This window comes from Hyperoodon ampullatus, assembly GCF_949752795.1.
Source record: "Hyperoodon ampullatus genome assembly, chromosome: 5".
NCBI classification, from domain to species: Eukaryota; Metazoa; Chordata; class Mammalia; order Artiodactyla; family Ziphiidae; genus Hyperoodon; species Hyperoodon ampullatus.
Window position 1 is genome coordinate 15,890,342 of NC_136918.1, and position 13,318 is coordinate 15,903,659.

The 13,318-nt window shown below is 36.8% G+C and overlaps 1 protein-coding gene across 1 annotated transcript in view; it reads left to right on the forward strand.

The window, feature by feature from the left end:
* RNF13 (ring finger protein 13) overlaps nt 1-13,318 on the forward strand; it is a gene marked incomplete at both ends in the record, with an annotated part of 156,961 nt that overhangs the window by 21,191 nt on the left and 122,452 nt on the right. The window lies entirely within an intron of this gene.

Consider the following 13,318-nt stretch of genomic DNA (forward strand, 5'->3'; position numbering starts at 1 on the left):
TGGAAGATTTTCAGTCACAGTTTCAATTTCATTACTTGTGATTGGTCTGTTTGTATTTTCTATTTCTTCCTGGTTCAGTCGTGGTAGGTTATACCTTTCTAAGAATTTGTCCATTTCTTCCAGGTTGTCCATTTTATTGTCATAGAATTGCTTGTAGTAGTGTCTTAGGATGCTTTGTATTTCTGCGGTGTCTGTTGTAACTTCTCCTTTTTCACTTCTAATTTTATTGATTTGAGTCCTCTCCCTCTTTTTCTTGATGAGTCTGGCTAATGGTGTATCAATTTTATTTTTCTTCTCAAAAAACAAGCTTTTAGTTTTATTGATCTTTGCTATTGTTTTCTTTGTTTCTATATCATTTATTTCTGCTCTGGTCTTTATGATTTCTTTCCTTCTGCTAACTTTGGGTTTTGTTTGTTTTTCTTTCTCTAGTTCCTTTAGGTGTAAGGTTAGATTGTTTATTTGAGATTTTTCTTGTTTCTTGAGGTAGGCTTATATAGCTATAAACTTCCCTCTTAGAACTGCTTTTGCTGCATCCCATAGGTTTTGGATTGTCATGTTTTCATTGTTATTTGTCTCTAGATATTTATTGATTTCCTCTTTGCCTTCTTCAGTGATCTCTTGGTTATTTAGTAATGTATTGTTTAGCCTCCATGTGTTTGTGTTTTTTACTTTTTTTTGCTGTATTTCATTTCTAATCTCATAGTGTTGTGGTCAGAAAAGATGCTTGATATGATTTCAGTTTTCTTAAATTTACTGAGGCTTGATTTGTGACCCAAGATGGGATCTATCCTGGAGAATGTTCCATGCATACTTGAGAAGAAAGTGTAATCTGCTGTTTTTGAATGGAATGTCCTGTAAATATCAATTAAATCTATTTGGTCTGTTGTGTCATTTAAAGCTTGTTTCCTTATTTATTATTCATTTTGGATTATCTGTCCATTGCTGTAAGGGAGGTGTTAAAGTCCCCCACTATTATTGTGTTACTGTCGATTTCCTCTTTTATAGCTGTTAGCAGTTGCCTTATGTATTGAGGTGCTCCTATGTTGGATGCATATATATTTATAATTGTTATATCTTCTACTTGGATTGATCCCTTGATCATTATGTAGTGTTCTTCCTTGTCTCTTATAACATTCTTTATTTTCAAGTCTATTTTATCTGAGTATTGCTACTCCAGCTTTTGATTTCTATTTGGTTGGAATATCTTTTTCCATCCCCTCACTTTAAGTCTGTATGTGTCCCTAGGTCTGAAGTGGGTCTCTTGTAGGCAGCATATAGGTGGTTCTTGTTTTTGTTTTCATTCCGTGACCCTGTGTCTTTTGGTTGGAACATTTAATCCATTCATGTTTAAGGTAATTATCGATATGTATGTTCCCATGACCATTTTCTTAATTGTTTTGGGTTTGTTTTTGTAGGTCCTTTTCTTCTCTTGTGTTTCCCACTTAGAGAAGTTCCTTTAGCATTCATTGTAAAGCTGGTTTGGTGGTGCTGAATTCTCTTAGCTTTTACCTGTCTGTAAAGCTTTTGATTTTTGCATCGAATCTGAATGAGATTCTTTCCGGGTAGAGTAATCTTGGTTGTAGGTTCTTCCCTTTCATCACTTTAAGTATATCATGCCACTCCCTTCTGGCTTGTAGAGTTTCTGCTGAGAAATCAGCTGTTAACCTTATGGGAGTTCCCTTGTATGTTATTTGTCATTTTTCCCTTGCTGCTTTCAGTAATTTTTCTTTGTCTTTAATTTTTGCCAATTTGATTACGATGTGTCTCGGCGTGTTTCTCCTTGGGTTTATCCTATATAGGACTCGCTGTGCTTGCTGGACTTGGGTGGCTATTTCCTATCCCATGTTAAGGAAGTTTTCGACTGTAATCTCTTCAAATATTTTCTTGGGTCCTTTCTCTCTCTCTTCTCCTTCTGGGACCCCTATAATGCAAATGTTGTTGCGTTTAATGTTGTCCCAGAGGTCTCTTAGGCTGTCTTCATTTCTGTTCATTCTTTTTTCTTTATTCTGTTCCTCAGCAGTGAATCCCACCATTTTGTCTTCCAGGTCACTTATCTGTTCTTCTGCCTCAGTTATTCTGCTATCAATTCCTTCCAGTGTAGTTTTCATTTCAGTTATTGTATTGTTCATCTCTTTTTGTTTGTTCTTTAATTCTTGTAGGTCTTTGTTAAACATTTCTTGCATCTTCTCGATCTTTGCCTCTGTTCTTTTTCCGAGGTCCTGGATCATCTTCACTATCATTCTTCTCAATTCTTTTTCTGGAAGGTTGCCTATCTCCTCTTCATTTAGTTGTTTTTCTTGGGTTTTATCTTGTTCCTTCATCTGGTACATAGCCCTCTGCCTTTTCATCTTGTATGTCTTTCTGTGAATGTGGTTTTTGTTCTGTAGGCTGCAAGATTGTAGTTCTTCTTGCTTCTGCTGTCTTCCCTCTGGTGGATGAAGCTATCTAAGAGGGTTATGCAAGTCTCCTGATGGGCCGGTCTGGTGGGTGGGTAGAGCTGACTGTTGCTCTGGTAGGGAGAGCTCAGTAAAACTTTAATCCTCTTGACTGCTGATGGGTGGGGCTGGCTTCCCTCCCTGTTTGTTGTTTGGCCTGAGGCAACCCAACACTGGAGCCCACCTGGGCTCTTTGGTGGGGCTAATGACAGACTCTGGGAGGGCTCACGCCAAGGAGTACTTCCCAGAACTTCTGCTTCCAGTGTCCTTGTCCCCACGGTGAGCCACAGCCACCGCCTGCCTCTGCAGGAGACCCTCCAACACTAGCAGGTAGGTCTGGTTCATTCTCCCCTGAGGTCACTTGCTCCTTCTGCTGGGTCCCGATGTGCACACTGTGTGTGCACTCCAAGAGTGGAGTCTCTGTTTCCTCCAGTCCTGTCACAGTCCTGCAGTCAAATCCCACTAGGCTTCAAAGTCTGATTCTCTAGGAATTCCTCTTCCCGTTGCTGAACCCCCAGGTTGGGAAGCTGGATATGGGGCTCAGAACCTTCACTCCAGTGGGTGGACTTCTGTGGTATAAGTGTTCTGCAGTCTGTGAGTTACCCATCCAGCAGTTATGGGATTTGATTTTACTGTGATTGCGCCCCTCCTACCGTCTCATTGTGGCTTCTCCTTTGTCTTTGGATGTGGGGTATCTTTTTTGGTGAGTTCCACTGTCTTTCTTTCGGTGATTGTCCAGCAGCTAGTTGTGATTCTGGTGTTCTCCAAAGAGGGAGTGAGAGCACATCCTTTTACTCCGCCATCTTGGTTCCTAGTCTCCTCATTGTGGTTTTGATTTGCACTTCCATAATAGTGATGTTGATTATCTTTTCAGTGCCTTTTGTCCATCTGTGTGTCTTCTTTGGAAAATTGACTTTTCAGGTCCTGTGCTCATTTTTACATTGGGTTGTTTGTTTTTTTGCTCTTGAGTTTTATGAGTTCTTTATATATTTTGTATAGTAGCCCCTTATCAGACGTATGATTTGCAAATATCTTTTGCCATTCAGTAGGTTGTCTTCATTTTATAGGTGATTTCCTTTGCTGTGCAGAAGTTTTTTAGTTTGATGTAGTCCCATTTGTTTTTGTTTGTTTCCTTTGCCTGAGGAGACATACTCAGAAACGTATTGTTGGTAAGGGTGATATTAAAGAGTGCACTGCCTATGGTTTCTTCTATTGAGTTTTATGGTTTTAAGTCTTACATGAAGTCTTTAATCTATTTTGAGTTGATTTTTGTGTATGGTATGGGATAGTGGTCTAGTTTCCTTTTTTACCATATGACTGTCTGGTTTTCCCAACATTTATTGAAGAGACCATCCTTTCTCCATGGTGGTTCTCTGCTCCTTTGTCACAAATTAATTATCCATGTAGGTATGGATTTGTTCTTGGGCTCTCAGCTGTGTTCCATTAATCTATGTCTGTTTTTCTGTCAGTACTATGCTGTTTGGTTACTATAGCTTTGAATTACAATGTGAAATTAGGGAGCATGATGTCTCCAGCTTTGTTCTTTTACTTAGGATTGCTTTGGCTATTTGTGGTCTTTTGTAGTTACATATAATTTTAGGATTTTTTGTTCTATTTCTGTGAAAAATGTCCTTGGGATTTTGATAGACATTGCATTGAATCTGTAGACTGCTTTAGATAATATGAACCTTTTAACAATGTTAATTCTTTCAGTCCATGAGCATGGAATATATTTTCATTTCTTTGTGTCTGCAGTTTCATTCAACAGTGTTTTTCAGTGTACAGGTCTTTCACTTTCTTGGTTAAATTTATTCCTAGGTATCTTATTCTTTTTGTTGTGATTGTAAATTGAATTGTTCTCTTAATTTCTCTTTCTGCTAATTTGTTTTTAGTGTATACAAATGCAGTAGATGTTTGCATATTAATTTTGTACTCTGCAACTTTACTGTATTTTTTCATTATTTCTAATAGTTTTCTGTTGCAGTCTTTAGGGTATTTTTTTAAGATTCTTTTTTTTTTATGTGGACCATTGTTTAAGTCTTTATTGAATTTGTTACAATATGGCTTCTGTTTTATGATTTGGTTTTTTGGCCACGAGGCATGTGGGATCTTAGCTCCCCGACCAGGATTGAACCTGCACCCCCTGCATTGGAAGCTGAAGTCTTAACCACTGGACTGCCAGGGGAGTCCCCTAGGGTTTTTTATATATAAAAGCATGTCATCTGCAAATAGTGACAGTTTTACTTCTTCCAATTTGGATGCCTTTTATTTCTTCTCCTTGCCTAATTGCTCTGGCTAGGACTTCAATGATATGTTGAATAAGAGTGGCAAGAGTGGGCATCCTTGTCTTATTCCTCAATTTAGAGGGATAGCTTTCAGTTTTTCACTGTTGAGTGTGATGTTAGTTGTGGGTTTGTTGTATATGACCTTTATTATGTTGAGGTACATTGCTTCTATACCCATTTTATTGAGAGTTTTTACATAAATGAGTGTTGAATCTTTTTTTTTTTTTTTGCGGTGTGTGGGCCTCTCACTGTTGTGGCCTCTCCCGTTGCGGAGCACAGGCTCCGGATGCGCAGGCTCAGTGGCCATGGCTCACGGGCCCAGCCGCTCCGCGGCATGTGGGATCTTCCCGGACCAGGGCACAAATGCGTGTCCCCTGCATCGGCAGGCGGACTCTCAACCACTGCGCCACCAGGGAAGTCCAGTGTTGAATCTTGTCAAATGCTTTTTCTGCATCTGTTGAAATGATCAAATGATTTTTATCTTTCATTTGTTAATGTCATGTATCACATTGATTTGTGAATGTTGAACTATCCTTGCATCCCTTAAATAAATTCTACTTGATTATGATTATCCTTTAAAGTGTTGTTGTATTCAGTTTGCTAGTATTTTGTTGAGGATTTTGCATCTATGTTCATCAGAGATACTGGCCTGTAATTTTTTTTGCGTGTGTGTTGTCCTTGTCTGGTTTTGGGATCAGGGTACACACTAAACATTGGGAATAGTTTGTATGAGTCTCAGAGGTTGGAAAGAATTGATGTCTTGGAGAAACCTGTTTACTAACCTTTTAAAATTAAAATTTTGCTTATTTTGTTTCATTTGTTGGAAAGATCAAATTGTCCCGGAATCTGAAAAAAGTTGGTTGACAGTAAAAGTAAAACATCTTAGATGAGGCTTGCTTTTAGTTTAGATGGCTTCATGTTAGAGAAATTAGCTGGGCAACCTTCAGTTTCCTTGCAAAGAACTATTGGGTATCTTATTTTTGCTTAAAAAGTTAAGCCCTGTTTTCGTTTTTTTCACTTTTCCTCATGACAGTCTCTCAACCGTTTCATTAAAAGCATTAAAAACTATGCTTTATGGAAACTTAACTGTAGTATATATTAGTAGTTCTCAGTTGAACTCTTGGAAGTCATGATGCTTTTTAAGGAATACTGTGAAGTTATTGATATATTCACTTGTATGAATTGAGAACACTGTTTTGGAGGAAATTTTATAGTACCATATATATGTAATAAACATACATGACCATGAGCACATTTGTAAAAAAAAAACTCGTCTATTTAATGCAATGTGATTTGGCTATTATAAATTTTACACTAAAATAGTTAACTAGCTGTTCAGGTATTTTTTCTGTTAGTGCTTTCTATAGTACATATCTTTTTGATGTGTTTTGTAGTATAAGATACATTTATGGAGAAAAATAAATTGAAATTACTACCTATTAAATCTTTTTTCAAATTAGGAAAAGATTACCATTATTTTAGCAGTGGGGCATTTTGGTCAAGTTTTTGAAATCCCAGTGATACACAAGAGTAGCTTGAGAACCAATGGAATATGAGCTTATTCAGAGGCTTTCTTATGGTGATGGTTAGCTGTTTTATGAGTGTTATTTGGTACTGAACTAGTTGATGTCGGAATGTGAGTCATCTTCAGAATTAAAGATTATTTGGAAAGCAAATTCCTGAAAGTAATGTTGGTCTTAAACACGTACTAAATGCATCCCCGTCTGTAAAATGAAGTTTAGAATATAGTTTTGTGTAGATGAGTTGCATGGTATTGTCACAAACTTAAATGTGAGGTTAGGATTACTCTGCTGCTTGGGGAAGTTTTTAAATTTTGCAACTACCAGAACAGCATTAGATGAGTAACTGGCATCTGTGCTCTTAAGCCATATGGATAACCACATGTCCCAACCCCAGCCCTGAGGTTCTCAGATTCACAAGGCCAGTAGAAAATTAACAAGATCAAGAGTTGGTTCCTCAAAATTAAAAACTTGGGTATCAAAGGACACTATGCAGAGTGAAAAGACAACCCATGGAATTGGTGAAAATATATTTCAATCATGTATATCATAAGGGAAAAATATATGCAGAATATATAAAGAACTTTCAAAACTCAACAACAACCACCACCCGATTAAAAATGGGCAAAGGACAAGACATGGAAGCAACCTAAGTGTCATCAACAGATGAATGGATAATGAAGATGTGGTGTGTATATATATGTACACACACACACACAATGGAATATTACTCAGCCAGAAAAAGAATGAAATAATGCCATTTGCAGCAACATGGATGGACCTAGAGATTATCATACTAAGTGAAGTAAGTCATAGAAAGACAGATATCATATGGTATCACTTATATGTGGAATCTAAAAAACAAAATGATACAAATGAACTTATTTACAAAACAGAAATAGACTCAAAGACATAGAAAACAAACTTATGGTTACCAAAAGGGAAAGGTAGAGGGGGAGGGATAACTTAAGAGTTTGGGATCAACATACACACACTACTATATATAACATAGATAAACAACAAGGTCCTATGGTATAGGGCTATACAGCAAACTATATTCACTATCTTGTAATAACCTATAATGTAAAATAATCTGAAAAAGAATACACACACACACACACACACACACACACATATATCCGAATCACTTTGCTGTACTAGAAACTAACACAACAGTGTAAATCAGCTATACTTCAATTTAAAAAATGGGCAATGGATTTGAATAATTATTTCTCCAATGAAGATATACAGAAGGCTAATAAGCGTACGAAAGGAGGTCAGCATCACTAATCATTAGCGAAGTGCAAATCAAAGCCACAATGAGATACCACTTTGTATCCATTACTGTGGCTGTTATCAAACAGAAAATAAGTGTTGTCAAGGATATGAAGAAATTGGAACCCTTATGTATTGCTGGTGGGAATGTAAAATGGTGCAGCTGTTGTGGAAAATGGTATGTGATTCCTCAAATAAATTGAATATAGAATTACCATATAATCCAGCAATTTCACTTCTGGATATATACCCAAAAGAAGCAGGGACTCAGGTATTTGTACACCCATGTTCAAAGCAGCATTGTTCACAGTAGTCAAAAGGTGGCAGCAACCAAAGCATCCATTGATGGATAAATGGATAAACAAAATGTAGATACATATAATGGAATATTATTCAGCCTGAAAAGAGAAGGAAATTCTGACATATTCTACAATGTGGATGAATCTTTTTTTTTTTTTTTTTTTGCGGTACACGGGCCTCTCACTGTTGTGGCCTTTCCCGTTGCGGAGCACAGGCTCCGGACATGCAGGCTCAGCGGCCGTGGCTCACAGGCCCAGCCGCTCCGCAGTATGTGGGATCTTCCCGGACCGGGGCATGAACCCGTGTCCCCTGCATCGGCAGGCTGACTCTCAATCACTGCACCACCAGGGAAGCCCGTGGACAAATCTTAAAGACATGCTAAGTGAAATAAGCCAGGCATAAATAGACATGAAGTGATTCCACTTATTTCAGTTACCTGATATAGAGTAGTCAAATTCATAGAGATAGAAAGTAGAATAGTGGTTGCTTGGAGGCTAGGGGGAGGGGGAATGGGAAATCAGTATTTAATGGGTACAGAGTTTCACTTTGGGAAGAGGAAAAAGTTCTGGATGGTGGTGATGGTTGCGCAACCATTTGAATGTAGTTAATGTCACTAACCTAAACTTTACACTTAAAAATGTTTAAAATGGTAAAATTTTATGTTGTGTGTATTATACCATATTAAAAATAATGAGACTGAAGGCCTTCTAAAAAAGGTCACTGAAGAGTTAAAACAGTTATTTATTCAGTGAATTAATAAAACTTATTATACAAATTACCAAACATATAGAAAAGTAGAGAAATAGTATAATGAACCTCAATATAATCTTCTCCTAGATTTAACGTTGATTAGTGTTTTGGTTTATTTATTTTTTTTGGCTGGAGAACTTTAAAGTAAATTACAGATATCATGACATTTCATTCCTAAGCATTTCAGTAGGCAGTCTAGAAATAGGGACTTTCTCATATGACCACAATACTGTCATCATACCTAAGGAAATCAACAGTTATTTTTAAAAAGTTATCTAATATCTAGACTACATTCACATTGTTCCTCTTGTTCCTAAATTGTATTTTTATTGTTGGTTTGCTTGAACCTGTGTTTGGCATTTGGATGTAATGTTTTTTATCTCTTTTAATGTACAACAGTCTCATGCTGTTCTCCCATTCTGTCCCCTTACACTGTTCTGTTTATTCCATTTAATTTTATAGAAATTGGTGCAATGCCCTCAAGTAATGCATCCATCTTATTTTACTTATTTAATTCTATTCCATGTATTTCTTGTAAACTTGAAGTTAGAGCTAAAGGCTTGTTAGAACTGGGTTAAAATAATTTTGGCAAGAATACATCTTAGGTGATATAGACTGATGAAAAGTAGAATGAGAATTTGCCAGTTGGAAAACCCTTTAGACAGAGTCAAGTAGCTAATTTCAGATAAAATGTTTGTTTATAATTAGTAGTAGAATTTTGTCAAATGGAAGGCAAAATTAGGTATGATCAGAGATGGTGGCAATGGATACATCTCTAGAAACCTGTTTGGTGTCTCTCAAGGATTTTTACAGTTAAGCTACATACAGTCTTTACAGTTTTCACCAATTAGAAAGTCATTTTTACAATAAATAATGTTGCCTAGTGATACAGTTGACAGTCTATATTTATCCCAACCCAGTAGTTTAAGTGCTGGGAGAAAGTAACAAAGGATTTAAGCTTGTTAACCTTTCCTTCCAGAAAACTTCTTGGAGAAGGGAAGATTTAACAACAAAAAAACCCTATTGTGCTTTTTTTGGAGACTGCATTAACAACCATGGACCTTTTTCAAGAAACTGCATGTATCTATACATACATAAAATTTTGCATGGGATTTTATAGGATTCATAGTTTTTCCCTAAATTTTTCTTTGTAGGTAGAGTATATTTTAGTTTCTGGATAATACACGAATAAAAGTTTAGTGCTGGCAACAGCAGGGTGCATTCTTGAAACAGTGAGTTGATCAGAGCAAGAGCAAGGGCACCTGTTCTATTACTGGAAACTTAAATTGTTTAGTTTGGACAGACTCTTTTTTGTTTTTTAAACAATTTTTCTTTTTGGCCACACTGCGCGGCATGTGGGATCTTAGTTCCCCGACCAGTGATCAAACCTGGGCCCTCGGCAGTGAAAGTGTGGAGTCCTGACCACTGACCGCGAGGGAATTCCCTGGACAGATTCTTAAAATGTGAAAATTGTAGACCTTTTTGCCTCTTCTCCAACATTTACTTCTGTTGACTAACTGCCTTCCTTCCCCCACATTCATTTTAAAGTTCTTTTTTTTCTAGTCTTTTGTGAAATCAATCTCTTTCTCTCTTTCTTTTCTCTGCTTTCTCTTTCTACCTAAATTTAGATATTCAGAGTTTTCTTTAGCCCTCTTCTCTTTTTAATTTTTATTTTACATTAAGATCAATTTAGTTATCACCTGTTTGTTGATGATTCCTAAATCTCTCTTATGCCTTGGGTAGAGCTCCTGACTTCTATTTATCACTGTTTACATGTCCACTAGAATGTTTTATAAACATTAAGTGAAAAAATTCCCGAATTGCTCTCACTTCCACTAACTGTAGTTCTCCTTCTGTATTTTCTCTCTCATCAACTGGCATCACCACCCAAACTCTTTTCCTCCTGTATTTCACTGTTGTGTTAAGTCCTTATATGCATTTTTGTATTTATTCACCACAGTTGTCTTTTAAATCCTAAATAATCTCCTTTTACAGATGAAGCAATTTAATAGTTTTGCCTCAGAATCACACTGTTAGCATGTGGCAGTGCTGAGATATAAACTTAGGTCTGTCTAATACTAGATCTCATATTTCTTACCACAGTTATACTACTACCACTCACTTCTGTGACTTTAATCTAAAAAAATTAAGGATGTACCTGTAAGGTTTAACTATAAGAATATTTATTGCAGAGTTTATAAGAAGAAGCAAATTCAGTCTCCAACAATAGGGATTCCATTAAATCCATTATAGAACATTTATACGAAATATCATGTGGTCATTATACATCCTGTTTTAGACCAGTAGTTTTCATTGTGTATATCAAAGTCATATATGGGAACCCAGTATATGAGATAGATTTTTTAAAAAAGTAGTGTTTGAAAGGGGTGGAAGCCCTAGCGGGTCTCATGGACCGCTGTCTGTAAGGGTTCCTGAGGGGATGTTATTGTACAGGGTTTGAAAGTTTTAATTTTTTCAAATATAGTAATGAATTAGGAAAATATTCATAATACAGTAAGTGAAGAGAATAGTTAACAAAACAACATGTATAGTGTATCCCAGTTTTGCTAAATATATATTTGAATTTACACATAACTAAAAGAATGGGAGGTTATACATCAAAATATGAACACTGGTTATTCTTTTATTTGGTGATTATGAGTGATTTTAATTTTTCACACATTTTCTACAATGAACAAGAATTAGTTTTGTAAATAGAGACTTTAAAAAGTCCTGAATGTGTTATTTTAAAAAAGGCAATAAAAAGTATAACCAAAACCCACTGCATATTATTAAGTACACACACACACACACACACACACACACACACACACACACACACACACACACACACACACACACAGCAAAAGAAGTAAATACTCCAGTGGCTGCTGTGCCATGAACATTGGTTTGAAGCCCTTTGAGTACCTGTGTAAGCATAGGTCCATTACTCTACCTTTTGGACATCAACCTTGGATATTGATGCTATTTTCATTTGGGCTTTTTAGCATGTAGACTTCAGAGGCAGATTGCCTGGGTTTGAATACTGGCTCTGCTATTATTCATTATTTGATCTCGGACAAGTTCCCTAATAGGGCCTAAGTTTTCCCCAACCATGAAATGCTACCTCATAGGGTGTTGTTAGGATTAGATGACTTAAATTCAATAACATGCTTAAAGCAATGCCTGGTTAGTAAGTGGTCAGTTATAGTTGTTGTGATTATTATCATTTCTATTCTTAAGAGTTATTTCACCTCCAAACTCTCAGTTCATCTCGCTCCCCTAAAGTTAGCTGGGAATTCCAAAACTTAACAAGGGAAGTCATAGTTCTTATTCAGGTTAAGTTTCCCAAACAGGTCAGTGGTCAATATACTGTGTATTTATTTTTTCTAGCAAAATTTAGTAGCAAATATGCCTTATTTTATAAGGATTTATATGTTTTTATGGTATGATTTCTGCCTAGAAATTGTATAATGTGGTTATGATGGGGGTCCCCAAGACCACCCCCAAGTTCAGTGATTCACTAGAAGGACTTACAGGACTCAGCATATGATTGTACTCATGACTATGATTTATTACAGTGAAAGGATACAAAGCAGAGTTGGCAAAGGGAAAAGACACATGGAGTAAAATCCAGAGAAAACCAGGTGTGAGCTTTTAAGAGTCTCTCTCAGTGGAGTCGCAGGGGATATGCTTAATTTCTCAGCATTGAGTTATGATGACACATGTGAAATGTCTACCAGGGGAGCTCATTAGAGATTCAGTGCCCAGGGTTTATACTGGGGGCTATTCAGGTAGGCACCCTCCACCTAGCATCTACCAAAATTTCAGACTCCCAGAAAGAAAGTAGGTATTCACCATAAACCACAGTGTTTGCAGAATTTAGGCAGAATGAGCTGTGCTTATCAGAGAACGATAGGAACCCTCCTGAAATCTTCAGTTCTCAGATGCCAGCGAAGGGCCAGCCTTGCAAGCAGGCCTTTTCTAAGGATAGCAGTGTCAGGCCTGCTGTGTTAACTCTTTTCTCAACAGAGCTATATTATAAAATGTATTGTACGTAAGAAACGAATACCAACAAATGTATGCAATTTACAAACAGCTTTCTTGAGATATGATACACCATAAACTTTACCCATTTAAAGTAAACAGTACAGTGATTTTTAGTTTATTTATAGAGTTGCGCAGGCATCGGCGCAAGCTAATTTTAGAACATTTCCATCATCCCGAAAAGAAACCCCATTTCCATGAGTAGCTGTTCCCATTTCTATGTGTCCCCCGTCTCTCCCTGATTCTTACTCCCATCCCCAGGCAACCACTACTTTACTTTCTGTCTCTGGGATGAATCTGTATGCTCAACGTATTTTCACCTTAATTTCACCTCTGTTATTAATGGCTTTGTAAGATGGTAGTTCAAAAATTATTCAAGGGTATCTCTCTTTCAGTGTGTGTCAAAGAGTCATTGTGAGTCTCTCTGGTAGTCTCTAAGTCCAGAGCTTTACCAACAGCAATCATCATCAAAATTGCTGTTACATGAATTTGTGGTATTTGATGAAATAATTCATCATAAAGGCTCTTGTCTTTGTAAACGTTATTCTCACCATTTAAGAAGTATGTTATACAATTGGTTGAGGCTTACCAATGAGAATTTTCTTACTTACTTGGTTAACATTGAGTTCTTTCATGGTACCTTTTAGCTGTAAGATACATAGGGATTCATGTAGAGAATTGGATGAGGTTGGGAGAGGTAGCTGCA